The sequence below is a fragment of the Panthera onca genome, chromosome A3 (genome assembly GCF_046562875.1).
Source record: "Panthera onca isolate mPanOnc1 chromosome A3, mPanOnc1 haplotype 2, whole genome shotgun sequence".
In the NCBI taxonomy this organism is placed as follows: Eukaryota; Metazoa; Chordata; class Mammalia; order Carnivora; family Felidae; genus Panthera; species Panthera onca.
The window spans coordinates 101,894,078-101,918,947 of record NC_138341.1 but is presented as its reverse complement, the minus strand read 5'-3'; positions in this window follow the sequence as shown (position 1 = coordinate 101,918,947).

The following is a 24,870-nucleotide window of genomic DNA, read 5'->3' as shown; positions in this document are numbered from 1 at the left end:
CTCATATGGTTTCTGTGGGTTAGGAATGTGGAAGCATCTCAGCTGAGTGGTTCTGTCTCCGTCCGTGATGAAGCTGTCATCAGTCAGCTGGTGGCTGATCTGGGGTCATCTCGCACAGATGTGGGCTGGATCAGCTGGGGCTTCCTGGACAATGCTGTCTGTCTCTAGTGGCTTCTCCATAAGGTCTCACAAGCATGGCAACTGCAGGTGCCCAGAGTTCTTACACAGATGCTTCAGGGTTCCCAAGTCTCTTGCTGAGACAAGGGAGAGAAAAGAGAGAGAGAGAGAGAGAGAGAGAGCCCTGTCACCTTTTCTGGCCCAGCCACAGAAGTCATGGAACATCACTTTCACCATATCCACTGTGGAGATAAGCTTCCCAAATTCAAGAGGTGAGGAGAGTGACTGTCACTTATAAAAAGAACATGTGCGATAGATGATAGACAGTAGATACATAGATGATACATCTTTGAAATTACAAATCTGCCACCTTTTCCTCAGTGACACTCAAGACCCCTCTCCTGGCACCAACACAGCCTCATTCACTGACTTGGAAAAGGCACGGAGCCTTTTCTGTGCATTTGGGGCCCGTATTTTCTTGAAATGAGAGATGGCACAGGGTATAGACTCTAGAGACAGCCTTAAATTAAATCTCAATTCTATGACTCTGTTCTATGACTGGGTCATGCCTTGGACAGGTTACTGAATCTCTTGCTGCCTCAGTTTCCTGACATGTGAAATGAGGGTAATAATGACACCTGAAAGAGCATCTGTGAGCAAGAAAGATGTCAGCACACACCGGTGCTCAGAGCAGTGCCTGGTGAGCTGTAAGCCCTCAAATAGATAAGGCAGTCACTGTTATTATCATCAGTTATCACCATCGCCATCACTCTCTAGGTTGCCTTCAAATGAGTGTCCTTGAGAAGACAGGTGACAGAGGAGTCCCGATTGGAGTTCCCCTGAAGTAGTGTCTGAGACATGGGCTCAAGTGCCATTGGTTGGTTTGGTGATTCCCTGAAGTAGGAATGTGGCGTGGGAAAGCAGGAGACAGGGCAGAGAGCAGAGCCGATAAAACGTGCACTGTTGACCTGTTACTCTGATGGCAGCCGGGCAGCCAGAATACAGAGCAAGCCTCCAAAGTTTCCCGCTCCTGGAGGTTGGAGCATTTATCCACGACCTCCTAGTGGTGGCCGAGGGTCCCTTGAGGGTTGGGCGAGGGTCATTAACTCCTCCATGTCCACACTGTGCTTAAGGGCAGGCTGAGCAGCCCTTTCCCATTTCAGAAAAATCCCCGAAGCAGCAAAAGAAAGAAGTTTCCAGGCGGAACGGGCAGCAGGCACCAGACTGCCCTCTAGAACTGCGCCAGAATCCGGGCGGTGGGGGATGAGCACGTAGAGTCAGCCACAAGACCTGGCTCAGCCATCCCAACAGCTGGGCACAGGAGCTGCCAGTCATTGGGCACTGAGGGGCTGTGAGCTGCTGGCGACGCCACAGTGTGCCCCGTGGAGCATGAACCGTTGCTGGGCTCAGAGCAAGGCAGATACCGGCCTTGCTTTCAGTAGCCCTAAGGGTGTGGGTGTGGCCAGGGACAGTATTTCCATCTGAATGTGTCCTAGTACACTTAGAGGCCAAAAGGTAGGTGCTGCGAGGGCAGGATCTTTGTTTTGTTCATTGGTGAACACCACAAGTGTGCCTAGAGGAGTTCCTGACACACTATAACCCTCAGTAAATATTTGTTGAAGGAAGGAAGGAGGGAAGGAATGAACTAATCCTTCAAAGGCCCAATATCCATTTCTCCTACTCACATGGGGCCTCCCTGTCCCCCTCTCCATACTTAAAGAAAGAAAGGTCCACCTTTGAAGTCAGAAATAAGGATAAGACCATTTAAAGACTGCCTGAAAAAAAACTACAATAATAATAATAATTCCAAGGCTCAAATGGCAACATACCCCTCCAAGCAGAGCAATTGGGCTGGGCTGCCCTCTGTGGGGGTGGAGGTGCTCCATTCACTCCAGACAGTCCAGTGCAGTAGAAAAGGCACGGTGATCATTGAAAGGCTGGCACAGCCTTAATTGTAGTGTTAGGTTCTGTCTCCAGCCACCAAGGAGAGCTCTGAAGACCAATTTGCAGGCTGCTGCTTCGGGTCAGATGTGGGACTTTACTGCCAGAGGTGAAACTCAGAAATAATTTGGAGCCCAATTCGGTTCCTGTCTGTCTATCTTGATGTCTGCCCTGCACACTGGGGCTTGAGAAGAAGCCTGCTAATGAGCCCAGCTCCACTTTGGGGTTGTGCTCTCCCCACACTTTGGGGATGTGCTCTCCCCAATGCACTGGCAGCCGGTGGTTCTCGGGAACAGGGCCACAGCACCCCTGAAAGGAGGCAAGAGAAAAGGCCACTGGTTGTTGTGTGCACATGCAGGAGAAGCAGAGAGAGCCCTGAATCTCCCAATGTAGAGAGGCATGAAATGAACCCAGCAATCAGTGGCAAGGGCAGCCAGGCCTGACACTGGCAGGTTATATGCCGTCCGTGCACAGCATAGTGTCAGCCAAACATTTCCAGCACTTGGGAGTGACCAAGCCCATAGGCAGACCCAGGTACAGAGAAAAAAACATCCACATACAGAGAAGCGAACATTCTGTTCACTCGAAGCTGAAGTTTGTGTTAGCCCGAGAGCAAGGCAGGCTGAGGGGGCTATAAACAAACCACTGGGACACATAGCAGGTCTTTTTGAAACTCTTCCTCCCTTTTAAAAGAGAGCAGAAGACATTTTGCCAAGTGGGAGGTTGGTGGAGGTGGGGGAGGGGGCAGACAGAGAATCAGAGAACCAGTGTGACAATATCAGCCACAGGAAAATTCAACTTTTACAAATTGAATTAGAAACTTCCAGAAGAGGGCAAACTGAGTGTGTCACACCATGTTAATACTCCCTAATTTACTGCAAAAATCCCATACCTGATTTTTTTTTCTTCAGAAAATAACCTTTTTAGGATTTGCTTTCATAGACAAAATCAGACATTTTCCAAAATGGCAGATTTGCTCAGTAATATATATTTGATTTGGGCATCTTTTTAAAATGACAAATGAATATGGGTACATTGGGTGTTGGGAATTCATACCTTGAGGAAAGAAAACAACTAACTGAAACCCAAGCATATAAAGATCAGGTGGGGCCTAATATACTCCCTTGAAGTCATCAGTGAGTAGGAACAAATTGCTTTCTCTCAACCCTTCTCTGCCTCAGTAGTTTCCAAACTCAAGTGAGCAGTGAACTCCTTCTTTCAAATGCAGATTGGCACAAAGCCCCAAATACCAAACAGGTTCAAGCAGAGGGATCCTGGGGAAGCAGGTAAGGGCTTGTGAATCTGGAAGGGTGCCCCCAACTCTCCCTCTGCTATCACCCCAAGGAACCCCGCATATGCATCCTCGGTATGCCATGGAACACAGTCTGAGCTTCTCTGTAAAAATACACAGAAGTGGGCTCTACAGAGGGAAAAACATTAAGAAGTTTGTTTTATACTCCTGCTCTCAAACCTATTTTTATAAAAATAACAGTATATCTTTCCCAAGATAAAAATCATCAGTGGCTATTAGGAAGTAAAAGAGTCTTTCAATTTTAAAAGCATACATGAATTTTATAGGAAATCAGTTTTAGCTAATATTCTCAAAAGCCAGCATCTCTGGTTTTCAGGATGAGCTGTGGCATAACCCACAGTAACATGTAAATTTCAAAATTTATAACAACCTCTCAAGATAGATCTAGTAATCATTCTCCCTATTGAAGACACCATCCTGTGTTTCGCCTGTATCCATGAGGTAAATGGGTTGTTGGGCAAATCTATAGTCATTGAAGCTTGAAAGAGGGAAAAGCCTTAAAGCTGCAACTTTACTTTTTGGTATTAGTGGGTATGATGGTGAGTCAGCTTGGAGGATGGGTCAAAGGATGGGCTCTGGTTAGTTACCAGAAAAGATGGATCAAACCAAACCTATAGAATAACCAGCTGGGACCTCTTCTGACTCTCTGCCCCAAAAGGTGGCCACTGAGCCTTACTCATCCTTGAATCCCCAGGAATCAGTGCAGAATGGTTGTGGTTCTTACAAGATCAGCAGTCCTAACTTGCTTCATTCAGAACTCATTAGAATAATCCCTCCCGACACAAAATAGCTAGATTTATCTTTGCAAGCAGTGCTACTCTCTGGTGATTGTTTTGTTGACATTTTTGAAACTCTTGTAAGTTACATGAATTCAGAATGCTTCATTCACTTGTTGGTAGAGGGAAAAGATGTTAATCTAACTACCTATAAGTAATTAATCAACTTGGAGAACAATTGAGTCTATTGATCAATTACTGTGTGTAAATTTATTTTTTTTTATTTTTTTTTAAACGTTTTATTTTATTTTTGAGACAGAGAGAGACAGAGCATGAATGGGGGAGGGGCAGAGAGAGAGGGAGACACAGAATCGGAAGCAGGCTCCAGGCTCTGAGCCATCAGACCAGAGCCCGACGTGGGGCTCGAACTCATGGACCGCGAGATCGTGACCTGAGCTGAAGTCGGACGCTTAACCGACTAAGCCACCCAGGCGCCCCGGACTGTGTGTAAATTTAAGAGAAAGGTTTAACATAATGGACAAGAAGAGAACAGGAGTTGGAGTCTGAAAAGGTGGCTCAAATTTCAGGTCTGTCACTCACTCTGTGTCCCACAAGACACCTGAACTGCTCCCAACCTCAGTGTGTTCACCTATAAAATTCAAAGCTGGAAGAATATCTATCTCACAGGTTTATGAAGGTTTTATGAAGAATAAAATTGAAATATATGTAAAGCTCTCTTGCATAGAGCCCAGAAAAAATCAAAAACTCAGCAAATTGTATCTAGCATGACTAATAAAAAGAATAAACATTTTTTTTCCCTGTAACCAGCAACAGGAAGAAATGATAACTAAGAGAAAAGAAGAGACAAGACCAAGAAAGAGCTGTTTAAACAGGGCAGCAGGATAAGGTCCTGTAGAAGAGATCTCTCCTCCTTGTCCAAAATATGGCCCAATGTACACCCCTATGTGATTCCACGGCCATAGTGAATGAATACCATGTGAGTGGGTACCTAGTGTGTTTTGAGGAGCCTTTCTCTGTTTAGAATTTCCCACATTATAAGTCTGCCTTTCTTAGGTAGAAACCAGAATAAATCATTTCCAGATTCCTTTGTAAGTAAGACCCAGATATATGATTTCAACTCCCAATCACATATTCCCAACTTGATTTGGAAGAGAAACTAGTTGCCATGTAGAATCCATGTTCTGGTGAAGGTGACTAAGTATAGTGGAGAGAATTCCTATTTCACATGGAGCACTGGCTGAGGTCATGGAAATAGCACCTGCACCTATGACACCTGTAGAGCTGGTGTGCCTGATGGTAGTGGCCCTGGGTCTCTCCTGGCATCATTAGCGGTACCATTTAGCCATCATTCTTGCTGCCTAGGCTCCATATCTAATTCTCTAGCCCTCTATAATGCTATGAGCTATCTAATATCTAAGAATAAGTTTATTTTATTACTTAACTAGCAGAGTGGATTCTGGTACTTGCAATTCAAGAATGCTGCCAATTGCCTACCTCAAGACCACCATTGCATCACAGCCCAGAAATGGGCACTCGGTAAATAATGCTCCTGAAAATAAATCACCAAAAGAAACGCAAAAGTTTTATACGTTCAGAAAATTGAGTCTTAAAAGTCATGGCATATTATAAAAAGGCTTCCATTTTAGAAAATGGGTAATACAAACATTTAGGAAGAAAATGAATAAGCGTTGGTCATGACAGACTTTGTGCCCTGAATTTAGTCTGTGTTATCTCATCAAAATTGATTTCACTATGCAGAATTTGATGAATCAAGTACTACCTACTTGTTGATTTCAGTCATGACACATGCATTAGGTGCCACTGTCATAAACTGGAAGGCATTGGCAACCGTCTGTAGCCTATACTCTAACTCACCAGATAAAGATATAAATAGTGTGTGGGTGGGAAAGTTTTTAATCATCTGTAAGCACAACAGAAAAAAATACATCACTTCTATCCATTAATTATTGTTGTTTAAAAACAACCAGTCATTCATTTATTCATGATTTTTATTCAACAAATATTTATTTATTCAGGACAACCGCATACCTGATGTTATGCTAGGTGCCAGAAATAATTAACAGTTACTAATATATCACTTGTCAATGGTATAATTAAAATCAACTTTCTGGGTGTTTTCACTTTCAATGCTTAATAGACATGCAACATCGTTGTCTACAATCTCAATAAGATTGACTCCAACTCTCTTTGCATGTTCTGGAAAGTTCCAAATTCCCCACCACCACCATAACAATTGTAAATACCTGAGGTGATATTTTTCCCATTCCTTCTGGCTATTATTTACAACCTGTCATGAATTATACCCCTTGCATTATATATCTTGTGACTTTTTTCTGAATCTCATTTTCCTAACTCTACTACCAAAGAATCACATTTATAGAAACCTTTATGTACAGAGCATATTTGAAGAGACAGAGATGTTTATATTAGAGCAGTATAAACAAGTACAAAATGAATATTTGCCATCTGAGCTGGGAAGTTCCTTGTTCCCTTTCAATGGGTTCAGTCACCATATCACCTCTATTCCTACTTCCCTTCTTTTTGTCCCTATGTCCCCTAATTCTTGTGTATTCATATATAACAAAGTCACTAATATATTGAGCTTTAGAGACAAGACTCTCATGTGTGGATCCCATCTCTACCTCCTATAATCCATATGACCTTGGGCAAGTTACTTCACCTCTGGAGGCCACAGTTGGCTCATCTATAAAATGGGGATCACTCTAGTTTACAGTGTTGCTGTAAAAGTTAAGTGAGTTACACTGGTCAGAGTGGCTAAAATTAACAACTCAGGAAACAATAGATGCTGAAGAGGATGTGAAGTGGGAACCCTCTTGCACTGTTGGTAGGAATGCAAACTGGTGCAGCCACTCTGGAAAACAGTGTGGAGGTTCCTCAAAAAATTAAAAATAAAACTACCCTATGACCCAGCAATAGCACTACTAGGAATTTATCCAAAGGATATAGGAGTGCTGATTCATAGGGGCACATGTACCCGAGTGTTTATAGCAGTGTTTTCAACAATAGCCAAGTTATGGAAAGAACCTAAATCTCCAACAACTGATGAATGGATAAAGAAGATGTGGTTTATATATACAATGGTATACTACTTGGCAATGAGAAAGAATGAAATCATGCCATTTGCAGCAAGGTGGGTGGAACTGGAGGGTACTATGCTAATGAAGTAAGTCAATCAGAGAAAGACAGATATCATATGTCTTCACTCATATGTAGAACTTGAGAAACTTAGCAGAAGACCATGGGTGAAGGGAAGGGGAAAAAAATAGTTTCAAACAGAGGTGGAGGAAGGCAAACCATAAGAGATTCCTAAATACAGAGAACAAACTGAGGGTTGATGGAAGGGTGGGCGGAGGAGAGGGGGAAATGGGTGATGGGCATTGAGGAGGGCACTTGTTGGGATGAGTACTGGGTGTTGTATGTAAGTGATGAATCACGGGAATCTACCTCCAATTCCAAGAGCACACTGTATACACTGTACGTTAGCCAATTTAACAATAAATTATATTTTAAAAAAAAGTTAAGTTGGTTAATACATTTATATAGGCCTAGCACATGATGAATGTGTACACATGTTAGGATTTTTACTGTTGTTAACACAGACCTGCTCAATTACCCTATTTGTACCATTACCTGTATTAATCTATGTCTCATATTCTGGCCTGAGAAATGGTGGAAATGAATTTTTTTTCCCTAAAAGAAATTCTATTTCCATTTCCTAAAATAATATATTTTATTGGCCTACATTAAAAGGCTCATATAACAGGACAGAATGGGAATTAAGCAGTTAAGCACTTGGTTTTGAAGACAGATGGCCTAGGTTGAAGCCTGGAACCACTCCTTACAATTTTTCTCCCATTTGGGCAGTTGGTCACTTCCTACTCTTGAGTTTCCTCATCTATAAAATAGGATAATAATACTACCTACTGCATAAGAATGTTTAAGGATGAAATAAGTCAATTCCCTGAGAAAGTAAAAATTAGCTTGGAATTTAAAGTAAAAATCTGGCTATTATCAGGCTTGGTAAATAGAAAAGATAAAGCCAGCACCAAGTTAACCGCAAATAACATTCCTCCCAAGGGCACCCTATAGATGTAAAGCATTGCAAAACTCTTTCATTTACCCACTGAGAAACTCTGTTCTCTAAATCATAGACTCTGAGAAATACTGCTCTTTGAAATCATACCCAATGTGAATGAAACCCCACTCTGTTTGTTTCAGGTTTTGTGTCTTTAAAAAAAAAAACCAAACAAACATTTATTATCTTACAGTTTCTGTAGGTCATAAGTCCCCGGGGGTTCACATGGTTCCTCTGCTAAGTTAAGGATTCACACAAGGACGAAATCAAAGTATCGGCAGGCTGCATTCCTTACCAGAGGCTCTGGGGAAAAGTGTTCTGAGCTCATTCAGATTGTTGGCTGAACTCAGTGCCTTGTTGTTGTAGGACTGAGGTCCCATTTCCTTTCTGGCTGACAGCCAGACTGTCTGTGCTCCTGACAGCTTCCCACAAAAGCATCCTGCTCTTACCTAGAGAATCTAAGTCCCTTTGACACAGAAAAACAGCCCAGACTTATAAGCCATGTGCAAACCTTCAGGTAAGGAGTTTCTGGCTATAGTCCTCCACATCTACCTTAATTTTACTGTCTCAAACAAAGCAAAAGGATCTTGAGTCCATTTTGTGTCCAGATTTAATGCTGACGCCTTATACATAGCCTTGCTTTGCTTTGAGTCCATCAGGATGTTGCTTCAGATGTTAAATTTCACCCTTCTCCAAAATCCTACAATTGTACTTTTTTTTTATTTGGCACAATAGACCACACTTCCACTAGTGTGTTCTCTCCCTCTTTGCAATGAGTCAATTATCTGGCTTAGTAGGACTAGAGACTTATCCCTGGTGTTCTTAGGCTGGTTGGGCTAGAAAAACTCTGCTTAAAATGCAGGCTGGCACATGATAACACTTGACTGAATCTCAGCTATTATGAAAAATATAATAATAATTATTATAATTATAATAATAATTATTATTATCATAAACTCTGTGGATAAATTCAAATAAAAGAGCAATAATGTTGTGCCAAGGATAGAAGCTGTGAACAAGCCAATTGGAAAAAGCAAAAAAAACAAAAACAAATCACCATGCACTGTGTCTGCAGAAATCCCTGTAACTGCAGAGATTTTTCTGAAAGCAAATTTTCACTTCAGAAATCTCTCTTGCTGTCATGTGACCCCACCCGTTAGTGTTTGCAGAAGCCGTTCAGTCATTTGAAGTACTTCAACATGCAGCGTGGCCCCATGTTTACTCCTCTGGACTGTGAGTTGAAACAATTAAGCCACAGTATGTGAGACTAAGAATTGATTTAATTTTTTTAATGTTTATTTATTATTGAGAGACAGAGACACAGAGCATGAGAAGGGGAGGGGCAGAGAGAAGGGGAGACACAGAATCCGAAGCAGGCTCCAGGCTCGGAGCTGACAACACAGAGCTGGATGTGGGGCTCAAACTTACAAACCATGAGATCATGACCTGAGCTGAAGTTGGATGCTCAACTGACTGAGCCACCCAGACGCCCCTAAGAATTGATTTAAAATCAGCCCTATAACTGATACTAAGTGAAAAAATAAGTTGATCTCAGAAATGTTCTCACTTCTTCCAACCAAAAATGTAAAATGTAAAAGATGTTTACAAACTTAATAATCATGAGTAACCCTGACATAATATAAAGGGCTTTGGGCTTTGGAGGATCTTTTAGAAACATACCTGACACCAACTTTGGGGTTCAAGGAGGACACTGGTGAGGATAGAGGACATGCAGCATGAGAAAGATGTCCCTTAGAGCCGCTTCACCTTTCTGGCCTACCTCGGGAACATTTCTCATATGGATAAATAATATTCAGAAAAATAGATTCAAAAGCCATTTATCAAACATTTAAAAGAGTTGAGTCAGTACCCAATAATTATTGGCACATGATAGACTCTCAATAAATAAATAAATGAGCTCTGATATGTGTTTCAGGCAAAATACCACCCTCTGGAAATGTTAACATGAGAGCAAATGCTGGCATGGGCATGATAAGGAACAGCCAGCAAGGAGTATAAAAATAGTTCAGATGTAAATGGATAAAACCATCCCTAGGGCCATGGAAGAGCAAAATATTTTGTGAAATTCAGAACAGACAAAGCAATTCAGCTCACTTGGGCAAAGCTGATGACTTATTGGTTCTCAGGCCAACTGGCCTGCCTTCTGTAACTCTATGGGTGTTGACTGGTGAGTGTTGGATGCATACATTTCCACAGTGTGTTTTTTGTTCCAGTCTCAGCAGAGACTCAAGCCCTTTTTTGTATGAACACTTCTGATTTTCAATATACAGGCTCCTACTTAGTTAACAAATAAGTACTATTCACAGGAAACACACAAACACCAATTCATTAATATGGTATTTGTTCTTTTCTGTTGTTCTGTGCTAATTTATTTGGAGGGCAATATTTAAGATGAAGTAAAAGACAATGAAAGATACAGTGAACTCCCAACTTAAGTAATAGAATCACCATCCGATTGAAATTCCATTTTTTTTTTTGAAGTTTTATACCTTTACTTGGCAATCAACCATTAGTTCTCATCCACATTAACGGTCTGTAAATTTTCAAAAGTGGTGACAGGTACATAGGTAACTAACATACAGAGCTTGTTTGACGACTCTTCATCCTCATTACATTTTCAGGACAACCGCACATGGATATGGTATGGAATATTCCTTATTTCTTTGGCCCAGACAGCTTTGTTGAAGCTGGTGTCCATGTGCATGTCTGGAGTTCCCATCTCCTTCATGGCAAATTTCTGGATCCCTTTAAGTGCCCAAGGGGCATGCTTCTTGAAACCACTCCACAGATGCACTTGTCAATGTTGATGTGTATTCTCTGGTCACTACCTCGTTGATAGCAGAACAGCCCTTCTTCTCTCCACCCTTCTATGTGGGACCCAAGTTGGAAAGTGAAATTCCATCTCTGATTACAGACCCCTCATTCCTCACTTGAGTTATCAGCAATCCTGAATTTGGGGATTATTATTTCTATATCTTCTTTAAGCTTTTAAAGCATTTATAATTATACCTTATAAAGTCTATACAATATTGTTTGTATATTTTAGCCTAAGTATAACTGGTATCGTACTTTATTTTTCTGAAAATTGGTTTTTACTCAATGATATATTTTTGAGATTCATCCCTGTTGATGCATGTACTGCCTGTATAGTATTCCACTGTAAGAGTATACAGAACTTATTCATTCTTTGAAGTTGTTTCAAAAAAATTTTTTGTTATTATAAACAATGGTTTTCTATAGTACATAGTTAACAAGAAGAATATACTATAACTGTTACTGCAACTACTACTAATGATAATAAGAGCTAACTTTTTTTTTTTAACGTTTTATTTATTTTTGAGACAGAGAGAGACAGAGCATGAACAGGGGAGGGTCAGAGAGAGGGAGACATAGAATCTGAAACAGGCTCCAGGCTCTGAGCTGTCAGCACAGAGCCCGACGCGGGCTCGAACTCACGGACCGCGAGATCGTGACCTGAGCTGAAGTCGGACGCTTAACCGACTGAGCCACCCAGGCACCCCAATAAGAGCTAACTTTTATTAGTCTGTTTGTTTTACTAATTTAGTGACTTAATTAATTCAATTAGCTTTACTAGTTTGTTTTACTAAGTTAATCTAAGAATTCTGTTAAGTAGATACATTATTAACTCCATTTTGCCAATAAGGAAAACATTGGAGGGGTATTATTGAGTTTAGAATATAAATTTTCTAGCTTATAAAATATTACCCAATTATAAAACTTATATTCCCATCAGGCATATATAAAAATTTCTGTTGCTTCACAGTCTCATCAAAACTTGGTGCCATCAGATTTAAAATTTGTTTTCAAATATGTACATAGAGATTGCCAATGTAAAGAGTGCATTCATTGACTATTTGAAATAGAGAGATCAGCAGAATAAAGGGAAGTGTATTTCAGGAACAGAAGTTAGGATCTGAAAACTCAGTAGAAATACCCTAACAGAAGACTACTAATTGGTAGTCTCACACACACACACACACACACACACACACACACACACGCACCCAAGCAATAGAGCCATACACATGCTAATTCTTCTTTTACCCAGTAATAATTTCCTGTCAAAGACCATAGGGGGATATCTGAATTAGAGATCAGAGAATGGAAAATTCCTTTATCTCTAACTCTTAATTCTTCCCTACTTTTAATATTATGACTTTTCAATAAATGTTGTGTCCCTAAGCACCTCTGCTTTCTCCTTTCGTTATGAATTATTCATATAACACAGAACAAATCAATAACACTCCTTTTAACCTAAAGTTATCACTTTTCACCAGCAATCATTCATTTTCTTTTGTCTCCTCTAGGAGAAAGAAAAGTTTATTAGGTATGCTTGATCAATGTGAAAACACACTCAAACTAGAAACACAAGAAGATTAAAAGTCTTCAGTCCAAATCAGACCAAGGCCCCCTCCAAAAACAAAAAAACTCCAAAACACCCTTATAACTAACTAAACAATGGAAGACACCAATTTTCACTAGATCATTACTATTAAACCTTTAAACCCAGAGGGATTTTAAAGCGATACCGGGGCATCTAGGTGGCTCAGAGGGTTAAGTGTCTGTCTTCAGCTCAGGTCATGATCTTGGTTCAAGAGTTTGAGCCCTGTGTGGGGCTCTGTGCTGACAGCTCAGAGCCTGGGGTCTGCTTCGAATTTTGTTTCCTTCTCTTTCTGCCTCTCCCCCCACCTCTCTCTCTCAAAAATAAATAAACATTAAAAAAAAAAATTAAAGTGACACCAGCTGGATAATCCGCACAAGGTGGGAAATGGGCTTCTCATCAAGCTATTACAGATTCCTAGCTCATTAAAGGGCTTTCTGTGTTGAGTGGATTGCAGAAATGTGGGCATTTCTGTAAGGGAGCTATGAAAACATGCTTGACTGGATGAAAAGGTAGCCTTCTTTTACTAAAAACAAATTCAGTTCATAAAAAGTTAAGAGGTTCTAACAATAAAATTAATTATATTTTAGTTACACATCCAATGTTTTTATGGCAAACTCCTTTCTCTACAGAGAAAATTCAAGGTACTGTCACCTCCATAAAACACTACACCTAATTCTCAAAAGAAGAATTGCAGAACTCTGAAAATCCTAGGTCCCTATTAAATTTAAGAATTTTTACTAGCTATGAACCATGTCCTCTGATCTTGCAACCCCAGCAAAAACATCAACAGTAACCAAAATATTTCTCTTCTTTTGTCTTAGTCCCATACATTTTGAAACAAACTGACTTCTTAACTAACCTGGATTCTCCAGTGGAAAATACTGAGATAAATCAATTGTCTCTTCTTGGCATTCCAGTTCCAAAAAGAAGCCCGAAGAGATGTTTGGTGTCACTGTTACTGACAAAATCCCTGAAGCTCAGGGATAGAAAGAATGTCTTATCCTTCCCACTTCCCTGAAGCAAAGTAAACCTGTTTCATGGTATACTGTGGGCTCTTGAAAATATTTTTGAGCTATTTAGCTATTGTAAACCAGTCTTTATTCTTGCATGAAACCACTTGAAGGTAGATGGAATCTTCCATAATTAAAAGAGAGAGAGAGAGAGAGAGAGAGAGAGAGAACTTGACCATTTCTCTCCATCTGATCCTTGATCAACCCAGATTATACCTATTCTCCATTACAAAACTTAAGTCTGATACCTCCTGAATTACCCAAGACTTAGAAGGAACTCATGATTCTAAGAACAACCAGAAACTTCTACATAACATTCTGACTAACAATTTTTGAACTCTTTCCTTGGGAGACACTGTCTTTTGGAATGCTTTAGCAAGAGTTGAAGATAGAGGAAATATGCTGTTATGTAAAAATGCATAAACCCTGGGACAGATATCTGGAGGAATCATCAAAGCATACCATCTTTTAAAAGTGTCTGTGAGAGGTGGGGAATGTCCAGGAAATACCAGTGTAGGGAAGGACTATGGAGTGGCAAAAAGAAGGGAGAGAGAACAAGGAGGAGAAGGAACAATAAGAAAGGCAGAAAAAACACCTCTTGCATTTTATCTCATAAAGTCACAGTTCTCTCTGATAAATGATTATGGTAAGAAATCTGATAATTTACCTTAAGGAAACATACAATTTTTCTTTCTTGAACACAATTCAGGTTTATTTCTTTGGGAACACGCTAAACTCCAGATTATTCAGAATATCAGTAAGGGAAATACTGTCCCAAAAATACTAAATAAATATTTACTTTTAGAAATTGAACTGTCTGGGCATGCACATATACACACAAACGTTGCAGGATTTTTTCCCCTCAATATCCAGGATTCATTGTCTCACCACTTTGAAGAATGAAGAGGTGGACACAAAATGAGCAGCAGGCAAAAGCTTATTAGAATATAAGATCAGAAAGAAAGAATAGTATGGAAGCTCTCTTTATTGACAGAGGGCACTCAAAAGTGAATGTCCTAGATTATAGGCAAGAGTCTTTGTTTTACAAGGTTCTGGTCAGCCCCTCCCCTTCCCTTCCCTTCCCTTTCCTTCCTTCTCAGGTTCTACCCTTAACTGGATAGGTGACTCTAGGTATTAGGTTGTTCATGCCTGATTGGCTTGTTGCATTGTGTGAAGAATCAGACTATGGTCATACTGTCCTTGTGTAACATAAGTTTTATGGTTTACTTCTTAGAGTTAAGTATTTTGATTGTCAAATTCCTGAGTGGGAGTAGGTTATGTCTGTTACATTCTTAAGAACCTTACCCCAGAGGGGATTTACTGTGGTCAGACACTCCCAGCATTGTTTCAAAGTATGTGTTTTTCCCCCCAGGGACCTCAGGTCCTAACCTTTCCCTCTCTGCCTATTTTATCCTATCTTTCCCTACCATACAAATACCCATCTACCAGAATAAACCAGGACTCCTTCCTCCTCAGCTTTCTTCTGTATTGCCACTGGCTATGGGACATGGTGGTTGTAAAGACAAGATGCTAGATCTCAGGGACAACAGAAATGAGATAATACATCCACGTTATCAAGACCCACAATAGGGAATGAACATTATTGGTCATACTTTTAGTGAAGTTTTCCCCAGAAACATACCCTGAGTCCAGAATTTATGGGCATTTAGTTCATTGGGGTGATAAAAGTAACACAGGGGACTGGAGTAGGAAAGGAAACAGGGAGGAAACATCGCCAAAGAAGAATGTGTTGTCAAACCAGTTGTCCCCAAGGTGACTCAGGAAGTACGGGACTAGTACAGTTCACAATGCCTTAGACCTGACCCATCTGAGGGGAGAGGAAGCTGGAAGTGTACCCATCAAGTCCTATAAGTCATTGATTGAAGCTAATGGCATGAGTGTTGATGGTATCAACTTAGGTCCTTGGGCTCTCTAAACAAGAAATTGCATAGAGGTCAAGTAAGAGTTCCAGGCGAGGCTTTTATTAGGGCTTATGCCAGAGCACAAGGGAGACAACACAAAGGGAAAGCGTCCTTCAGGCTAGCTCCCTGAAAAAATTTTTAAAGGGGCTAAGGTAGGAAAAGAGACACATCCAAGTAGGTTGGGGTAAGGAGATACTGGAGGTTGAGTGCCCAAACACAGTGGACAGAATATGGTGTTACATACATTGAATGTGTCATTAGCATGTTAAATCTCCACCCACATATGATTTTTAGCATTATAGTGAGTGGGAAAGTCAGTACTGGGGTCTACCTTGGTGCAGGCTGGTTTGGTCCTCTCTTCATAGTTGAGTGTCTCCATTCAGTGAGGGTCTTCCCTTTGCATATTCCTACCCAAAGGCTATAGCTATCCTGGAAGATCTACCCAAGGGACATTATTATTATCTAGGAATCCTGGATTTCCTAGATAGGTGGAGGGGACCAGAGTCCTGTCCCTGCTCTCTCTTATTCCCCTCTGACAGATTTGACCCTCCTTATTTCTAAAGAGAAAGGGCTGAAGGTCTCATCTTCTGAAGCTACTTCCTGCTGAGAGGGAGGCCTTGGAGATGTAAAAATCTCTCACCAGAACATTAAACATGAATGGACCACTGCCCAAAGAGGCCAGGAGAAGGAGGAATCTGAGCTCCCCTCACAGGGTAGTTTGTTTCATGGTGGACCACAGAGGAATAGATGGGGGCAGGGAGAGAGGGGGGCACAAGCTTAGCAGGGTGAAGAGGAGCTAAACCATCTTTATAAAAGGGGACTGCAGTTAGGTGTATTATTGCATCTGGGGGACAGGAGTACTTCATCCAATGGCCCCTCCATCTAGTTCTAAGTCCTCTTTTATTCCCTGATGGCTATCCAAGGCAGATGAGGTCTGATAGGTGAACCTGTAGGAAGGGGTTGTTCTTCCTTTTCAGTGCATACAGTAGGAGTTAGGTTGATGGCCTGAGGAGAGTAGAGATGAATCCACACACCAGTGAGTCTGATTGGGGGTACATGAAGACCTTGAAGAGGAAAATTATATAGGATAAATAGAGGGGGAGCTTCCCATATTGGTAAGGCAGGTATCCATACTGGAAATACCAACCAGTTGTCTCATGTTTTGGGAGGGGCACATGATATCAGTCCAACCTCTTGGGAGGAAAGAGGGCCTGGGCATTGAGTGCAGTCATGTGGCCAATGATCCAATCAATCATACTTGCATAATGAAATCCCAGTAAAATATCCTGACACCCAAACCTCAATTGAGCTTCCTTAGTTGGTGATTATACATTAATGTGCCAGGAGGGGGACATGTCCAAAAGACATGCAAATTTCACTTTGGGGACCATCCCAGACATCACCCTGTGCATCTCTCCATCTGATTGCTCCTCACTTGTATTCTTTATTTTAATTATTTATAAGTACAGCCTTTCTTGAATCTGTGAGATCTTCTAGCAAACTATCAAGCCTTAAGGAACAATGGGAACTCCTGAATTTATAGCCAGTTGGTCAGAAGTGCAGGCAAATGGAACTCCCAAGCTTGGGGCTGGCATCTGAAGTGAGAGCAGTCTTGTAGAGGTGTTTGCCATTGACTTGTGATATCTAACCAACTCCAGATAGACTCAGAATTGCACAGTACAACTCAAGAAGTTACACAATTCATTTAAGGTCCTTTCAGTGCTGAGTGGGGGCAGACTCCAACATAGGTTCTCCTTGCTCTAATTACAATTGATTTCCACAACGCCTTGCTGAGTTTTAGCACCTCAGGAAGGTTCAGGCTAGGATCAGGGAATATTGTAGTTAAAGCTGACTTACGACCTCTGAGAATATAAATTATGTGCCGTTTCTAAAAATAAAAAATAACAATAAAAATATACAAAGTCTATTGTAACAAATAAGTCTATACATGCATATATAATAGTGCCAAACCTATTCTTAAACTGCTATAGCCTGAAATTTAGCCCAGAAACTGAGACTGGATTATTTATCAAGGCATCTTGAGTTTTTTCCTGATGGGGTCTCTGCCATCATGTTTCGGGAGTTTTCCAGGTTCACTGGTTTTTGTTCACTTTCCGTAGCAAAAGTGCATGAAGTAAAGTCACACTTTTGTTCACACTAATCACAAATGTGCATGAAAAATTAAGCATTTTTTAATTTCTTTATGATTGACTTCATGATTTCCCCAACCTGCTGGGGTGTGTGTGTGTGTGTGTAAGTGTGTGTGTGCGTGCCCGCGCGCGCAGTATTTTATTTTGTGAGGTAGAGTGTAGATGACTTGTATAGATTTTTTTAAGTTATCTTTTCTTGAAGTATGATATACATACAGAAATTGATGTGAGGACGCGAGTAAACGGTCACGAAGGAATTCTTGAGACGTTTTTTGTGTAAAAAGATGCTTTTATTACAGCATGGGGACCGGGCCCGGGGGCAGAAAGAGCTGCACTTTTGCTTTATGATGGTGGTGATTATACACTTAGTGCTCAAGGAGGAGGAGATGTAAGGGAGTATTAGATCATAAATGTTTTCTTCGACTTTCTACTTGTAAAACTACTTTTGTAAGCTTTCTCTGGTGCTTATCCTTCAGCTCGATATTAACCAGGAAGCTGTACAGGCAGTCATGAGACGCTTTAAGAATGTAACAGCCAGCACCTATTTGATCCTTATCGGAACTATGCAGGCTATAGGGCAGCATTCTGGGCTAAAGATGAACACTTTTCTGTTTCTATCCCTCATCACAAATCACAAATGAATTTTCAAGATTATTGCATTGTGCGAAGGGTGAGGAGACCCTGTATTTCATTCAAGGGCTCAGTATTATTTTTTCTCTTTAACTATCGTTATAATAATTCTAATCCTAATTTCTGTTTTCCCCCGCTGCCCCTCTCTTTCCCTCCTTTGAAAAAAAAAAAAAAAACTGCCTCAGGAAGAGAAGTGTCATTTACCCAGAAATATACAATTGAAAGGCATACTCAGATATTTCAAAATATTAATCCCAAGAGATGCAAAGGTTAATTTTGGCATATTTCTCCCAATATGCCTACATGTAAGCAGAACCACACTTGATAACTAATGAGCTCTAACTCATCAGTTGCAGAAGGATTGGGTCAAGTCACCCTGAAAACAAAAGCGAAACAGAAGTGGCTTGGCATTTATAGTGTTTGATAGTTTGCAAGATGCTTTTTAATAGTTACCTTACTTTAACCTCAGAAGACCTTGTGGTCTATGTTTTACTATCTTAATTTTGAGGCCTGGAGCAATTCAACTGGCTCCCCCCCCCCCCAACATACAGCCATAATTTAAGAAAAAAACCCAGCATATTTTAAGCATGACTTTCCTGTGGTTTTAAAGGTAAAAATGAAATCTGTATTTGGGGCAAACTTCTTCAGTTTTTAGAAGAGACATTTTTAGCACATCCCCTCAGTCATTCAAATGGTTATCAAACACAAGCCAGTATCAGTGTCCTGGAAAAACACTACTCAGGTGAAGTTAAGCTAAATGCAGATTGTACCCCCTGGGAACTAAGCACCCCATTTAGAGACATAAAGAGTCACTATCTTCACAGTAGAGTGCTCCCCTTACAGGTTATGATTATGTGAACTGATGTTTTGTTTTCTGGACAGGAGTCAGCAGTCTTGCATTCTGGAATATCTTGAAAACTTGGACTCTTGAAGTAGGCAGACAGGAAGGGCCCCAGAGAAGAAGCAAGTTGCTGAATTCTAGAAAAAGGGATCTGACATTTTATTTTGTTTCCCCTTTCTGCATTGTAACTCCCTTAGATTATCTTTAAATATTGAATTGAAAAAGCCATGTGTTAATTGTTCTTTGGAGAATTATTGTTTGTTCATATTCTCTGGCAGAGTGGACCAGAGAGAATAACTACAAGGGGGAAAAGAGGTTCACAGCCCTACAGGAGCAGAAAGAGGGAGGAGGTGAACGTTTGTATGCAACAGGAGGTGCCCAGGGCACAAGTGGGCCTGAGGAACATTCTGGTACTCTCCAGGGTTCTCAGAATCCCTGCTGTCACCCAGAGGGGACTCCAACTTGGGATCATTGCACAGTAAAGGAGAGAGAGAGCCTCCCACAATATACCTAGGGAAACCAGGTAACTACAATTAGCAAAAGGGACTGAGATGCATGTTCAAGTTCCCTGTCCACCATTCTTGCCATAGGGGCCAAGGGCAGGTTGTCCCAAAATGTGTCATTTTGGCATATTGGTTATTTTAATTTTTTTTTAATGTTTACTTATTTTTGAGAGAGAGAGAGAGACAGAGTCAGAGACAGAGACAGAGACACAGTGTGAGCAGGGGAGGGGCAGAGAGAGAAGGAGATGCAGAATCTGAAGCAGGCTCCAGGCTCTGATCTATCAGCACAGAACCAGACGTGGGGCTCAAACTCATGAACCACAAGATCATGACCTGAGCAGAAGTCGGACACTTAACTGAGGCACCCCTAAATAAAAGTTATTGAAGAGACGGCCTGTGCAAGAACGCCCAGACCCTCCTCTGTCCCCCTGAAAGCAGGAAATAAATCTCCCATGTGGAAGGTAGCCTCCCTGGACCAGGACCAGGAGGTAGAGAGACATCCTTATCACCAGAGATGGGAGATTCAGGGCTGAGAAAGCTGTATAAACAGCCCTTGTGACTTTTTACTAATTCACTATCACAGCCCAAATTCTGTTTAGAATTCCTTACTAACTGAAGCTCCCAAAGTTAAGATTTCTTTGACCTGTCAATTCCTCACAGATTTATTGTCTCTCTATTTAAAAAGTATAAAATCTCTCTGCCTTGGTCATTTCTGGAGGTCTCCATTTTATTGTTGGGACTTCACGCACACATAACAAAATTTGGAATTTTTTTCCTCCCGTTAATCTGTGTAAATCCAATTTAATTCTCATTCTAACTGGAAGACCTTTCAGGGGAGAGGAAGACTCTTTCCCTCCCTTCATTACCCACTATCACACAGGGAAAAGGACAATTTTTAAAATATCAGAGTTGATATTTCATTTTACTACCAAAAAAATCAGGTAAATACTATGAATATGTCTAAACTCAGATGCCAGCTCTGTCCATACAACCCCAAACAGGCCACCTAATCCATCTGGTAGTGAGATATTTCATCTGTAAAATAGAGATCTCCATATACCTAGTAGGTGTTTTATATGGATTAAATAAGGTAATTTAGAAAAAGTACTTAGCCTGGGATCTGGTTGCCTGACTGTGATATTGTGATTTATAATAAATATGTATTTCATCTTTATCCCAGATGTTTCTGGCACAAATATCCTAAAACCCTTAGAATCTCCTGAATAAAGGTGTCTTAGTATTCATAACAAACCCCTTTCAGCCACACCTGAGATTATGTCAATGCAGTGGCTTTTGGAAAGCATCTCAGGATGGGGCTGGTTGCCAGGGAACCAATCTTGTGATAAGAAGGTTGGAACTTTCAGTCCCACCCCCTGATTTCCAGGGACGGAACAGGGGCTGGAGATTGAGTTCAAGTGTCAATGGCCAATGATTTAATCGATCTTGTCCATGTAATGAGACCTATAGAAAAATCCAAAAGGTTGGGGTTCTGGGAGATTCCTTCCCAGTTCACAAACACATGGAGAATTGGGGAAGAGTGGCATGCTCAGAGAGGGCATGGAAGCCCCCACCCTTACCCCATACCTTGCCCTAAGTGTCCCTTCATCTGGCTACTAGTTTGTATCCTTTAATACCCTTTGTAATAAACCAGTAATATATAAGTAAATCTGTTTCCTGACTTCTGTGACTGCTCCAGAAAATTAATTGAATGCAAAGAAGGGGGTGTGGGAACCTCTGATGTATACCCCCTTGGTTGGAAGCATAAGTGACAACTTGGACTCATGACTGGCATCTGAAGTGACAAGCAGTCTTGTGGGACTCGGCCCTTAACCTGTGGGATCTGATGCCATCTCCAGGTAGACTGTGTCAGAGTTGAGTTGAATTGTAGGACATTCAGCTGGTATCAGAGCATTGCTCGCTTGGGGGCAAAGAACCACCACACTGGAATCGAGTGCAGAATTTTACTGACCTTAATAAGTGTTCCATGAGTGTATTTTCTGTGGGGGACAATATCGTACACCAGTTCACTGTTATTCAAATTTATTCTAGGAAAAATGAAGGATGCAGGTTAATTGGAATTAAAATGTTCTGGCCCTTTGTATTTTGGAATTATAAAGATATTGTTTTTGAAAATGATAGAGGGAGAAATCCGTTCTATTTGCTTTAGGAGCAGCTTCTAGCTCTTCTCAGGTAGTGTGTGTATTGGTCTAGTGATAAATCTGTCCAGGATGCCGAGTAAACAACTGCTTGCCTCTAGTTGGATTTTCAATTACACCAGATATGTAATCTGGGCGGTCTGGGAGCCCTAGGCTGCCGAGGACAGTGTTGTCTTTGTGGGGTTATTTATTTATTTGTTTGTTTGTTTGTTTATTTTTTTGTGGGGTTATTTAAAAAAGATCTTTGTTTACCTGCTCTCCAAATATCCTCCTCTCATATATTTCTTACAATCTGACATGTTTCCTTTTAATCCCAAAGGCTCTCTGTGTTCAAAGCCCCTTATCTATTATATTGTATATGTCCCTGGGTGGGGGGGTGGGGATAACAGCTCTTTATTGACTAATATTTCAAGAAGAACCGTAGCAACAAATGCTGAAGACAATTTCTTGGGAGCCCAAGATATAGGAGAGACGTATAAAAGAAAGGGAGGGAAGTGTTGAGGCGGACAGCAAGAGGTAGATTATCTCAAAAGTGGAGACAGATGACAAGGCCTGGTTTGGGAAATAGGCCAAGGCTCAGTTTCCCAGGGAGCCAACCTCAAGAACCCTCAGTTTCGCACCCTCACTTGTAGAGTGAGCATAACAATATGTACCTTACAGAGTGGTTTTAAAAATTAAATAAGGCAATGTGCAGACCTTGCTTGCACTACCCATTGGAAGGAAGTGATGACCATCAGCTCTACCTCAGGGCTCTGGGGTCTGAGGCACCTGCACTCAAGGCTTTGTCTACCACCTTCTGGTTATGGACACCAGGCATTGCTATTAGGTTCCATCTAGGTAAATGGGAACACATCTTGTCTGTGAGCTTACTCTCAAGAAGGAAAGGGGGGCGCCCAGATGGTTCAGTCTGTTAGTTGTCTGACTGTTGATTTCTGCTCAGGTCATGATCTCCCATTGCGTGGGATCAAGCCCTGCATCAGGCTCTGTGCTAACAGTGTGGAGCCTGCTTGGGATTCCCTCTGTCTCCCTCTCTCCCTGCCTCTACCCTGTGCTCTCTCTCTCTCTCTCTCTTCCTCTCAAAAATAAATAAATAAATAAATAAATAAATAAATAAATAAATAAAAAAGAAGGAAAGGTATGAGGCACACCTTTTGAACTCCTAGTTAGCTAACTCTACAAATCACTCAAGTCTACTGCATTATGTCTACCGTCCAAAGAAAGGGGTTATCTAATGACACTAGGTGAATGGCTTATTAATCTAAAACCAAAATAGTGGTAATAATAATTTACTATTAGCCAGAAATAAGTTTGTCTGTGGTCATTAAAGTTAAAATACTCCTTTTCTTATAGCTATGCTAAGAAAGGCTACTGAAAAAGTGTAATAATAAAGGAGATGAGTAAAAATAAAGGCAGAATGCAAGTTTAAGTCTTGTGTTCTCAGACCGCAGGCCATCCCTTCCAGCTCCCACAGTTCCCACAATGACAGCTCTTTTCAGTTCTTAGTGAAATGCCTTTTTCAGATTCAGCCACAAGATGTCAGCCTATGCTTAGTCATTTCTATATTTTTCCAGGCCACATATCAATTTCTTCATCCCTTTCCTCCCTCTTGTTTTCTTTATTGAGTCTGAGCAGGTGAATAATCTTGAGCTTGTGGACACTGACAAATTACAACGGGTTGCCTTGAGCTCTAGCAGTGTCAGAAGGGCCTCTGCTAAGAGCAGCGTCCAGTCTCTGGAGGAGCTGCCTTTCCTTCTTACTGTGGCCCCCAGGCCCAGGAGGACACGGGCCCCTTGTCCAGTGTGTCTGCTGGAGCTTCCTGTGCAAGGACAGGAAACTAGTGTCCCTGATTTTGGAGAGGACACCGAATACCTGTCTCCTGTCAATGCATGAAGGCAACTCTGGAATGGCTTGGTAGCTCAATGGATGAAAATGCTTTCCTACTTACAGCCTGCCTACCCCAGGGTATCAGCAGAAACTTCCCTCGTGGGTGTGAGATACTCCAAGAACCACCCTGTTTTCACACTACAGAGAAGGGAGAAAAAGGTGGTTTTTCTTTCTTTCCTTGTGTACTTCTGTAAGTTCCCCCCACCTCAAACTTCTTCTAGACACCTTCTACCAGATGGAGGTATACAGCTCACTGGCCAGGCTGTCCCAGGAACGGTCACCAGCAAAAAGAGTGAGAATGCTGTGATCGGCTTAGATTGATTAGACTTATCCCCTAGGTCCAGGGAGGGCTTACCTTCCTGAAGCACATTGCTCTTAACAGAGATCAATAATCCTGGGAAGAATTCTAGGGCCTGGGTGATGGCTCTGAAGTCAGGACATAGCCCTATCTCCCAGGGGCCAGTGAACACAGTCCAGTTGTGGCTTCTCAGGGAGCTTCCCTGAAGCAGAGCAAGGAAACCACCAACTATAACAGTTTATACATAAACTGCTGCCCTTTGCTGGAGGAAGAGGAAAAAGAAACATGCTTCTGTGACCTTCATGGACCCTCATATCGAGAGGCCCTGAGGTCAGTGCAGGGAGCACTGGGCCAGGTATCTGGAACTTGGGATATGGGACTTGTTCTGCTCAGACTGTCTGAGAACTTGAGAAAGTGCCTCTGCTCTCTGGTCCTGTTTCCTTCAGAGAAACAGCCAGTTCCAAGATGTGCAGCATTGCACAGAATCAGGCCGAGAGATTGCCCCTCCTTGGGAACACGTGGGCTCAGGCCCCGATTTGTTTGTCTCTCACTTTGCCCTTAAGCCAAGAATCATGGTAACCTGTAATTTCCAACCAAATTCTCTTCTGTGCTTGTGTAAATATTGGGCAGCACTATCAGAAGAAATCTCTCTGTACCTTTTCCCATACCTGACCCATGGAGATAAAATACCCAGACACAAAAGTAGGATATCCTGAAGAAGTGGACCTGGGAGAGGACATGAACTGTGAGGCCATTTGTGTGCAAACCTGTATATGGGAGACAAGTTGACATAGTGTTCACCGGACAGGGGTGTGTAGTAAGAGTA